This window comes from Euprymna scolopes, chromosome 32, assembly GCF_053919585.1.
Source record: "Euprymna scolopes isolate OS-2025 chromosome 32, ASM5391958v1, whole genome shotgun sequence".
NCBI classification, from domain to species: domain Eukaryota; kingdom Metazoa; phylum Mollusca; class Cephalopoda; order Sepiida; family Sepiolidae; genus Euprymna; species Euprymna scolopes.
In genome coordinates this window covers 92,143,813-92,156,189 of record NC_136513.1, presented here as the reverse complement: position 1 = coordinate 92,156,189, position 12,377 = coordinate 92,143,813, and the positions used below count along the sequence as shown (strand labels likewise).

At 34.2% G+C, this 12,377-nt stretch overlaps 1 protein-coding gene across 1 annotated transcript in view; it reads right to left on the bottom strand.

Moving 5' to 3' along the window:
- The window catches only part of LOC145256495 (isoleucine--tRNA ligase, cytoplasmic-like), a 146,629-nt gene extending 137,922 nt beyond the window's left edge, over positions 1–8,707 (bottom strand). Inside the window, exon 1 of the mRNA XM_080115445.1 lies at positions 8,458–8,707. The gene's annotated coding sequence lies outside the window, so the exon portion shown is untranslated. The remainder of the gene's footprint in view (positions 1–8,457) is intronic.
- Between the last annotated feature and the right edge of the window lie 3,670 nt (positions 8,708–12,377).

The following is a 12,377-nucleotide window of genomic DNA, read 5'->3' as shown; positions in this document are numbered from 1 at the left end:
TTTAACTCCATTATAACACGACATTGGGATGCAATGAGAGGCAACCACCTATTATAATTTCGACCAAAGGAAAACACAAGAAAACTCGAGTCGTTAAAATAACAGATGAACTAAACAAGATACAGAGAAAAATCTTTCATTAAAAACTGGTAAATATAGATGTTTCTGAATCATATTTAACCAAAAACCATTTATATCTAAAAGATAAAAACAAACATTACTATAAAAACATTTACTTCTATTAAAAGGGAAATAACTAGAAAACAGAGTTATCTCCCTTACAAAATCGATTATAAACAGCTTATTAGACATTTGTTTTCTTTACTATTTTTGATCTTGTTTCTCCTTTTCTCTGTAAATAAAAATTTGTTTTTCTTTTCAAATTATCCTTTTTTAACTCTTATTTTTCATTGATATGTTTGCACTGTTCCGTTACCCCTTAGACTAGGACCAAATCCGTAACACATTAACGCTCTGATCCCTGTCTGGCATAAAGTAAAACAAATGACTCGTCTTGGGGAGGGTTTTAACAAGCTTCTGAGTTTGACCTTGACTCCTGAGCCGAGATGGAACATGTACATCAAATCCATTGCCAAGGCTGCTGGAAAAATGATGGGATCATTCAACTGCTCCAGTAGATATCTCCCTGCTGATGCAATTCTCTACCTGTAAAAGAGCCAAGTATGTTCTAGGATAGAGTATTGTTGACACATTTGGGCAAGAGTTGCTAGAAGCAACTTATCTTGCCTTGACAGAGTTCAAAATAGACTTTGTAGCCTAGTGGAGGGTGCCTTTTTCTCTTCCCTGCGACCTCTTTTCCACAGAAGAGATGTTGCAAGCCTATCTCTACTTTATTGTTATTTTCATGGCAAGTGCTCGTCTGAGCTCCAACCTATAATCCTTCCTTGCCTTACTTTCATGAGAAACACTCATCTAGCTGAAAACACTATCAATAATTTCTCCCACTCTTTATCTGTGCCTAAACCTAAACGTAGATTCCATGAACTAAGCTTCTTTTTTAGAACTGCATACGCGTGGAACTTTGTTCCGTTTTCCTGCTTTCCAACTGACTACAATATGATTGTCTTCAAGTCCAACATGAACAAATTCTTGATGAACCGTCCCCCTAAGTAATCCAATTTACAAAATTTCCACTACTAACGATTACTACGATATTGTCCCATTGACTACCATCGAGTGGCCTCCAGGCCTTGATAAGTGGTGATTCCTTTAAAAAAAAATAAAAAATTAAAAAAAAAAAAAAAATTTAACAATGGTTAGAGTCTTTTTTTTTTTTTTTCAATTTTCTTATCAGCTTGGGAATGGGTCATCCTACCAGATGCCAAACATTCACCCATTTTAGTATAATGGTTAATGTGTATTCTTAAAACTAAAGTAAACAATTTGCAAACTCTTTCTACTCTTTTGTAGAATAGTGGCTCCTTATAGAAATAATTGTTTCTTCTTTTAGTTTAGGGGCACATATCGACCAGGGTCTAGTATTACTGTGGATGATAATCCCCAGCTAAATATCCATCCCTTTTCCAAAGTAAGATTCTACTTTCTTTTAGACAGTTACGTATAAAGAACACTTAATAAAACTTAGTAAAAAAAGAAAAAATGTAGAATTTAGTGGGGGTGATCAGTTTCGCATATAAAATTGATGTAAAATAATCACCCACTTTCCAACCACATAGCTTTTGAATGACTTGTAACAATTTTAGTTCAATTTTAGATGTAAATATTTTCGTGTTTTGTTGGGGATTGGGGGGAGGGGACATATAAAGTCAACTGTAGGTTTTTTATATGGCAGGAGTACGTTCGAAATGAATGTTTCTATTTAAAACACAATTGATACTTGACCTTTTCATTTTAAACTTAAATTCAAGCCATTATCACAATCACAGCACAAGCAAAAGAACCTGGAATATAAAATCAACAGTAGATTCTTTGATATAACAGGGGCGTGTTAGAAATCAATGTTTCTGTTTAGAGCACAACTGAAGCATGATACTTGATTTTTGCATTTTAAAGTTTAATTCAAGCCATTACATACAAAAATAATTTTATAAAAACAGCAGATTCTCTTCAGTGCAATGTAGATTACAATATATTATGAAATAAGTCACTGCAGGGAGACATGTGAAGCTTCCTCCTGGTGCACAGTGGTGGGTCCCCAACTAGAGCAGGTAATCAATCGATTTGATTGAAAGATGGGCGATTTAACCGATTTCAATGACAATAAAAGTATGGGAGAGTGAAAAAACATTTGGCGATCATTCAATCCAATCCCGGGCAACGTCAGGTACCCTGCTAGTTTTAAAATAAAACTACTTGAGTAATTTACGTATTTTGTTTGTGTACTATATTTACTTTTCCGTTATGGGTATGTACTAGTGTTGGCCAATTAATCGGAATCGGGAATAAAAAAAAAAATTTTGAATAAAAAATTTAAAAAAAAAAAAAAAAAAAACCGACAAATTTGGGGGTGTCAGAATCTAAAAAATTGGTGCCTGTTTTTCCGATGCCAAAATGATTCTTTTGTTTTTTTTTTTATTTGATTTTGTTGAAAAAATATCTTTCATTGCTGGTAATAATGATAAAATAATAAATATTTATTGATTTTAAAATACCAGCAAAGTTAAAATCAATAGAGCATCCTCCACAAGCGTAATTTTACGTTTAGGAAAATATCTGCACATTTTAGATGTGTTTTTTTTACAGAAATCGGGAAAAATAACAACTCTAATATTTAGAGATTTATAAAGAATCGGAATCAGTAATTGTATCAGAATCGGAAAATATTGAAATCGTCCCATCACTAGTACGTACATCATACAGATTTTTCTTTATTTTTGTTTGTTTCATACGGGGAGGGGGGGGAGTTGGACAAGCAGCTATTTTTCTTTTTTTTTTCAAAAAAGTTTTTCAGGCTATTTCTTGGAAATTGTAAAGTGAAACTGCTGTTTTTTTTACTGCTTTTTATTTCTAATTTCTTTTTTTATAATTTTTTTTTATGATGAAAAGTTATTGCTCCATTTTTATGATGAAGTTTTCAGCATGACCGAAAAAAAAAAAAAAAAAAAAAAAAAAAAGGACAATTCAACTCCTTTCTGGTTATTATATATGCACTAAGACGCCATCCAATAAGACCTAGATTAGGTGATCAGTTTACATTAAATTTATATGCAAAACCTGACTAAACTGATTCTCCACTTTTGATTCTAAAATAACCGTTTCATTTCTTTTTTTAATTCCAATACCCCACCCAGTTTCTCAAGCTGTTCACACAATCTATAATATAAATCTCACCTGTCTGTTTAAATGTATGTATGTATGTATGTATGTATGTATGCCAAAGACTTTCGACAGAGGCAACAGATTTTCACGAGATCGTTATCATTTTGAAGCTCAACCCTTCGGACGACAAATATCGAAAAATTGGCCAAAAACATTAATTCCTTCATCCTCAACTGGGCAATTTTCAAAAGACTTAATTTTTGGTCTCCCGACTTGAAACTTAATATATTGGATTCTAGATCTTTGAAACAAATTCAATGTATTTTTTAGCCAGTAAAAATAGCTGCTAAGGGGTCAAAAGTGAAAAAAAATGGAATTTGTCAGGCGTAAGTTCACTAAACACTACTTGTACACATGCGCAAACATATATTTATATCGTAAAGTCAGTTAATTTTTAAAAGTGTTAGCTCAGGTGGTAACAATAAGGCAAGAGAGCTCTGTGTTTTGGTTTCGATTCTAGCTGATGGCACCAAAATCATTTTTTCAACTTCTGACATCACTGACATATTGGGTACAATATGATAATTATAAGCTCTATAAAAATAAATACAAAATCTGCATGAATTAAAATATATTTTAGTGTATTTTATGATTGGGTGGGGGGAGGGGGCACTATTATATATTGGGTATAATATAAAATCCAATAGAGAATTGGCTCTATAATATGAAATCTGAATTAAAATATCATTTAAGTGTATTTTATGATCCGGGTAGTGGCGCACTATGTGTGTCAGAAAAACGACATTAAAAATGCGTGATAAAAAATTGAATAATTCCACCGCCTATCTTTACAAGCTTATAACTACTTGAAAAATGTAATTCAAACCCTAAAGTTTTTTTCAATTAAAGGAGCAAAGACCAAATTTAAAAAAAAAAAAAAATAACAGGTTTAATACAATTTATGCAATATTTGTTTTTTTAAATCGGTTTTCTTTAAAAAGATTTTTAAAGAAAATCAACGAATTTTAACTTGCTTCGACAAATATATGTATATATAAATTCCAAGAAATCACTTACCTATAAAAAAAAAAAATACTATTCAATGGGTACTTCCATTTTTCATTGTTAAGAATTTATCCATATTTATATTTTAAATTCCATGTATTTTTTAAATAACAGAATTTTTTGTTAAACAACTATTTGAAAAAGCTGCCATTACATAAGCATTGTTACGTGTTAGTAAAAACGCTGGAAGTGGTGTTTGTTCTTGTTTTGAAATACGGATGGACAGAATGACGTAAAAACCACACGTTCGCATTAGCCTTCTAGTCTTGTGCGTGAAGAAATATGTCCCCATAGTTAAAAACTAGTCACATTTTACTTATAAGTTTTTGCCTTAAAAAAAAAAAAAAAAAAAAAAAACAATCAAAGAATTTTTTTTCTTTTCTCAAAGAAATACATGAATTTTTGATTTAATATATTTTAATTCTACTTTATCGAATGAATTTTTTTTTAAATATCTGAAAAAAAGAAAATATTGACCGAAATAGAAAAAATTGTCATCAGCATCCAATATTTACTTGACAATGTAAGCAGACCATAAGCTTCCACTTAAAAAAAAAAAAAAAAAAAAAAAAAGTTTTACACTTTGGACTTTACAGGTAAATTTGTGATATATAAAACTTGATGCGTAAATTATTAAAATTTTAATAGACATTTCAAAATGGGGGGGGCTAAAAAAAAAAAAGAAACGTTTGTCTAAAATGTTATATTCAGTTTATTGGAAAGAGCATAAAATTTCACATTGACACTGAAAAAAAAATCGTAAAAATTGAACCAATAGAAAAATTTTGATAGATTTTTAAAGTTTAAAAATTGAAAAATATTTAACTCGTAAAATTCAATTGATTTCATTACGTAAAAAACATGGCTGCATGAAGGCGCGCCGGCACTTTGTAAACACTGTTTGATTTTTTTAATAATATTTCTATTATGTTTTAAACAACTTTAATAGTTTATTTTGGAAGTATATTCCATAAAGAAAATAAACAACCCACTTTAAAAAGAGAAATTACGAGTTTTTTTTTTTATTTTATTCGCAATTTTGTGTTAGGGGTGTCAAAAATTTCCCCCCAAAATTCTGATACACCTAGTGGGTACAATATAATAATCAATAGAGAATTGGCTCTATAATAATAAAAAACGAAATCTGCATAAATTAAAATATATTTAAGCGTATTTTACAACCTGACAACGCCGGATGGCATATTAGTTGCCTAAAAAAAAAAAAAAAAAAAAAAAATTGGGAAGAAAGGGGCTCATCTACAAATTTATCGTGAATCTTGTTTACTTCGTGCACATTTGATGACGTCATCTACTAAAAACAGATGGAGGATAACCGTGCAGAATGTATGACGTCATCTATCAAATCCGAAAGAAAAAGTGAGAACGTCAACGAGAACCTTTTATTCTATGACCCTCCGGTTGGTTCACGGGGTCATTTACGTAGACGATCGTCTAGACGCCTGGTATAGAGAGCGGGTTAGTAAACTTTATGGACAGAAATTGCTACCCAACAGTTTAAAGGCTTCAGAGTGCGAAATCGCCGGAAATAAAAGATAACCACAATAATGATGCAATACTTTCCCTGTGTTGCGTAATAATGATAACTGGTTTTAGGGAGATAAAACAGTAAATATCTAAACAGACTGGGAGCGAAAGCGACGACCGTCGTAAATAGCTGTGGGAGAATTGGATTTTCCTCATTAAAAACTGACCTTGTGTCTAATTTTGCCCTCTTGGGGAAACAGGGAAGCAGGAGATGATGAGATTACAAATTTATTAAGCATCGTGTGTGTTTTTTTGTTTTGTTTTTTTTTTTTTTAAAGAGGGTGGAATTAAAACAATTTATCATTTAATTTTTAAGTTTAGACTCTTTAATCACGTGCAATCATTTTTTTTTTAAATAATATAAAATCCAATAGAGAATCGGCTCTATAATATGAAATCTGAATTAAAATATCATATTTAAGTGTATTTTTTTACGTGCCCCAGCATAAACACCCTAAACCACCCCATGTTAAGAACGGCTTTAAACACCCTCCAACCTCTCCATGTTAAAACAGCTTTCGAGGTTGGGGGTGTTTATTCCGGAAGCCGTTCTTAACATGGAGAGGCTGGGATGTTTATAATACACTGAGGAACGTCGAAAAATTTACCTTTCTTTGGAGGGGGGGGGTACTTGTGTATTTTTTGGTACCGCGCTGAAATAAATGAAATATTTCGAAAGTTATTCTTAACAAAGGGAGGGGAGGGTGTTTTGTGCTTCCAACTAAAAAAAAAAAAAAATATCGTTAAACTTGAATTTAACCTGAAAAAAATATTTAAAAATAGCGCGGTACCAAAAAACATAAGCACCTTTTTTTTTTTTTTAAATCAAACAAAAAGAAAAAAAACGGAATATTTTCAGTTTTTCTTTTTTTTTTTTTGTCTAGCCGATAGGACCTTTGAAAGCCTTTATCAGCACGGGGTCGGGGATGCTAAACTTGAAGATAACCTTAAATTATTAAATGACATGACCGGCTATTTGATTTTATAGAATCACTCCCGGGTATTATGACAGAAAAAATACTTTTAACCCTGCCACTAACTCTAAATCCGGAGTAGGCAGTGTGTGTGTGTGTGTGAGGGGGGTCTGTTGTCACCCGAACTTAGGGTTAACAGTTGGATTAAACATAGGGTGTTTGTTTTGGGTTGGGGGGGGGAAAACATCCGGTTGGAGACGGGGGGGGGGGGTACTATGAAATTGCAGCAGTTTACTATATATTACAGTTTAGTAGAGAAACAGAATAGTTAACAAAGGACCCTCATCCTCCTCAGGTTAGAATGGGTTGCGTCGTATGTTATGGTTAACAAGTCATTATCACGAGGAGGGTGGTGGTGCTGGCTGGTCTGGTCGTCTTTTGTTAACTATCTTGTACTTTTACCGTAAATGCATTTAGCCTGGTGATTTCTCTTGGAAATGAAACAAACGTTTCTGTTTAAATCACTTGCCATAAGTAAATACCACTACGAAGGTCTACTCAATATTGAGAACTGCTGAAATATACATATATATATATATATATATATATATATATATATATATATATATATATGAAATGTAATTGTCCTTGCAATTTTTTTAAACACGTCCACATAAAATCTGCCCGTGTACGTTTTCAGCGTCCCAAATTCTCTTTTCAAAAAAGATATACGAAATATTCGATTTGTAATTCGATAATTACGTTGCAATTTAGGAATATAAGTAATAATGTTTTAAAAAAATATTCAATAAAGATTTAATTCAATTAAGAGAACATGGTATTTTTTTTAACATGTTTTAAGTGCGAATTTTGTACTTTCCAATGTTTTTTTTTTTTATTCCTCTCCCCGATTATCGAGTTACTTTTTTTCTATTAATAAAACAAAACAATAAATGTTTTATTTAGTGGGGGAAAAAAAGGAGAGAATCGACGTTAAATTTAATCTTTTATAAGTATTTTAAACTCTTTTTTATTGTATCTGAAATTTTGATATAATTTTAAAACGGCAAATCCTGTTAGAATTAACGTCGGCAGTTTTGTGTAATTTACGGACTGCTGAAGTAATAACGTCATTATTTAATGTACCTATTTACAATGCCTCCCCACGGGACAGAGTTAGACACCAGGGTCGTTTTTTAACGTGGAGAAAAGGTTACAAAAATAAAAAAAAATATTGTCTCAGTCGTGAAGGACTGTGCTCCTCCTCCACTGAAAGAGAACAAGAAATGGAAGTGCAACATCTGAAGAACAGATACTATATTTTGATCTTGGCCAAAAGTAGTCAGTATTTAATGTAATTAACAAATGATAACGTAAAAATTGGATTTAACTTGAAAATCCAGTCGAAATAAAAAAATAGCAAGGTTGGTAAACTGCACGAGTACTTTGCGTCTTTCGAAAAAGGGAATTTGGGACGCTGAAAACGTATATTAACACACGTTTCTCTTTTTTCTTTTTTTTTTTAGAGAAATTACAAGTTATAACAACTTTGTCATTTTTTTTTTAAATAAATCAAATATATGTATACTAATAATAACGAATTACTTTTTAAATATATATATATATATATATATATATATATATATAACAACGAAAAAAGTTATTGTTTAAAACAAAAAAGGGAATTTATTACCTTAAAAAGATGAGCTACGTAATTGATTTGGGTTTTATATTTCAAGTACAAATATGAAACCGGTCAGCTCCTTCTGGTCGTACGAATCGTTGTGGTCAGTTATAAATAATGTTAATGTCCGAGAAGGCTGAACACTTTCGAAGGAATCGACAAAAACGTGATTCTTTCTGGGGAGGAAATTGCCTGTTTTCGTGGCGATTTCTCCTCCGCTCCAATGCCAGCACATGGGATCGACAGGGGCAGATAACTCGCGATTTACTTCGCTTATTTTCCTTTTTTTCTTTTTTTTTTTTTACTATCACTGGACTTTTTTCTTTTCTTTTTAATTGTTAATGAGTCATCACTGATCAAGGTCTAAAATCACTCGAGGATACGGGTTAATGATATGAATAGATTGACTGCTAAATAATGAGAGGATTGAAAATCTCAACATACCAGCAACTCTTTCTTATTCCTGGGACTAAGGATAAAGTGTAGTATCTGTTCTGATACTACACTTCATCTTGTGCAGAGGTGCAAATTTTATACCAATGTACCTCTCTCCCACAGAAGAGACGTTGCAAGCCTATCTTTGTTTTATCGTCATTTCCATGGCAGGTGCTTGTCTGAACTCCAATCCCACGTCCCCCCCCTCGCCAATCTTTTACAAAAAACACCCGTCTAGCTCTATCCACTGTCAAAAACTTTCCCCACTCTTTTCCTATACCTAAATCAAAACATAGATTCCATGAAAAAGCTTCTTTCTTAGAACTGCATGCCTGTGGAACTCTGTTCCGTCTGCCTGCTTCTCTCCTGACTACAACTTGAATGTCTTCAAGTCCAACATAAACAAATTCCCGATGAACTGCCCCCTTAAGTAAACACTTTAAATATCCATACTAACATACTGTACTTACAATAACCCTTATCCCTGAGTGGCTTCCAGGCCTTGATAAGTGGTGACCACCTTGTAAAAAAAAAAAAAAACGGCCTTGATTTGGGTTTTTACATTTCGAGTGTAAATGTAACGTAGTACATGTTTACACCCGGACCCAACACATTGTAGTAGAGTACATCGCAAGGAACATAGGACAAGCAATAACTAGACCATTTTTTGTTTTTTTGTAATAGCAACATTTATTTCCGAGTACTTTCCCAAATAAAACGTGATCGTGTTCCTTCTCTCAGACCTCTGTCCTCTCGAACATCATCCGCGTCTCTAATGTGATCATCTTGTCTAGCGTGCTCTCGATCCTTTTTATAGACTTTTTCTTTTTCCTTACTCTGACGTCATTTCGCGCATAATTCTGCATTTGCATATGTGTGTTTGCACACAAATACGAAACCAGGCAGAAGGTAGATCATTGTGTGATCTCCTTCTGTCCCGGCTCTGTCAGGCTGAGGTATAATTCTACGCAGTTCTAGGAGGTCCATTCTCTCTGACTTTACCTTCTTGAACTTTCAGAAGGGGTTAGTTTATCACTAATCACCTGGGACGCCCCTATAAAGGAACACCAAGAAAGCTGCCCAGGCATTTTTTGTAGATCTAAGTGCTTAGCTGTTGGGTGCTGGCTTTTCAATCCCAAATTTCCGACCTTGTTGTTATTGTCTTTGACTGACTCATTCCACTTGTGCAGGCGAAAGATGCTGGTGTTGTTTATCCGAGGTCTGTGATGGTGGCAATCTCTTGCATGATCGTAGTTGCTGCAGTATCTCTTCATGTTCATATAGCGGATGGCAATTGTTGTTGCTCTGGCCTCACTATTGCCTCTCTATGAATCTGTAGACATCCTGTAGACGGATGGTACTTTGGTCAATTTCATCCTGTATGCCTTGTTGAGCTCGACATTGACCTTTACAGCAAGGGGGGGAAATAGCCCATGCCGCTGCGCAATATTCTGCAGTCAAATAGCACAGCATCAAACTGACAGGCATAGTGTCTGCGCCTCAGTTCTTAAGATCTTTCGCTAATTGGGTTATAGTGGGAGGGAGAGAAATAAATCCATTTTTTCTGTCCTCGGTCAGTAAGAGAAATCCTTCTAGACTGAAGCAAATTTTATTTTTGTCTCAATTCAGAATGCCTTTTTTTGGGGGGGGGGCTCACATTAAAACCAAATATTTGTCTAACATTTGCCCTTGTGGTTAGGTAAGTAAATAGGAAAAGCTTATCCTCGAGGTGTTCTTTGGGCTTGATAAGTGATAAAACACGAGTAAAAAATCCACTCATTCATCTCTTGTTACTTGGTACATTAGGACAGTATTTTTTTTCTCTTACACATGTTTCATTGAACAGTAGGAATAATATCTTTTCTTTTCTATTGCAATTTATCTTTTCCATTTGGCGTGCCAATGTTCGGACGTTCTGTTCAAGTGTAAAAAAAAAAAAGAAATTCGCCACAGCCACAAGTGTTTTCAACTCTCATGAATCGTTTTCAAGCATGCAACGAATTAAAAAATTGCATTTAGTGAATTTATTGAAAAGGTCAATTAAAATCATTTAAAAGCACCTAAGTGTACTCTCTCCCTCATATTGATCCTGACTGATGGTCGATTTGTTTTGTTTATGCGAATGAGTAGGGCTTCTATGATGGAGAGGCTCAGGTTACAATGTGAGACGGCTAAAATGGTGGTATTTTTTTATTAATATATTTCTAAATTCATTTTTGTTGTTACTTGTGGATGGTGACTGATAACGGTTGACGACGACCTGATATGCAAATTACAAGAAAATGCCGAAATAGCTTGCAGATTTTTTCTTTATCTCATTTGGCCTTCCATGTCGACTCAAATAAGTAGTCTATCATGCTTCAACACTGTACATATGCACAGCTCGCCTTCTTTAAACAAACTCCCCTGTTCTTTAAACGCATCCCAGAATCATCTTATAACAGGCATATGAAATATGAAATGATGTCACTGTAAGCTTAAGCCAGCAGCAGCAGCCAACTGCCACCAACCTCACACCAGTGACGTCCGTAGCAGCTATCTAGACTACCCTTGCTTCACCACCAACTCTCAGAGCTTGCTAACCAACGCCGTCTTTGTTTCAAGTAACCGACTAACATTCCTGTCACTGCCACTGCCACCATTACTGGCACATCCTAACAATATCAACTGTCAACGCCATCCTTGTTTACAGGCAGTTGACCAACATTCCCAGCACTGGCACTGCCACCGACACCAGCATATCCACCAACATTCCCGTCACTGTAACTGTCACCGCGACTGCCGCCATCACCAGTACACCTGATCAATATCAACAGCATCTACTACGATCGCTTTGACCTTTAATAAAAGTTTGAACTAAACTTCTTTGTTTGTCCTTCTTGTTTCCATGCGTTCATTTTTGTAATTTAACACCAACTTTGGTCATATTTTAATAGGATGTTAGTCTTGATAGAGTTTCTACTTTCCTGAAGAAGACTGTTGGTGTTGTATCATATCCATTAATCATGATGCATCTCCTCCCCCCCCCATCATATTTTTTGATCAGAAATCAAAATACAAAATACACAAGGTTACAACAACTCAAAGAAAAAAGGACTTGGCCTGCCTTGATAGAGTTCAAAATAGACTTCGTAGCCTCGTAGGAGATGTCCTTTTCTCTTCCTTGCAACCTTTATCTCACAGAAGAGATGTTGCGAGTTTGTCTCTGATGTATCGTTATTTTCATGGAAAGTGTTCGAATGAGCTTCAATCTATGGTCCCCCCTCGCCAAACTTTCACAAGAAACACTCGTCTAGCTGTAAACACTATCAATAATTCCCCCCACTCTTTATCTGTGCCTAAACCTAAACGTAGATTCCATGAACAAAGCTTTTTTCTTAGACCTGCATGCCTGTGGAATTGTCTCCGTTTTCCTGCTTTCCGGCTGACTACAATATGGTTGTCTTCATTTTTGGTTTTGTTTATTTTTTTTTGTCTGTTTAAACTGTAAACGA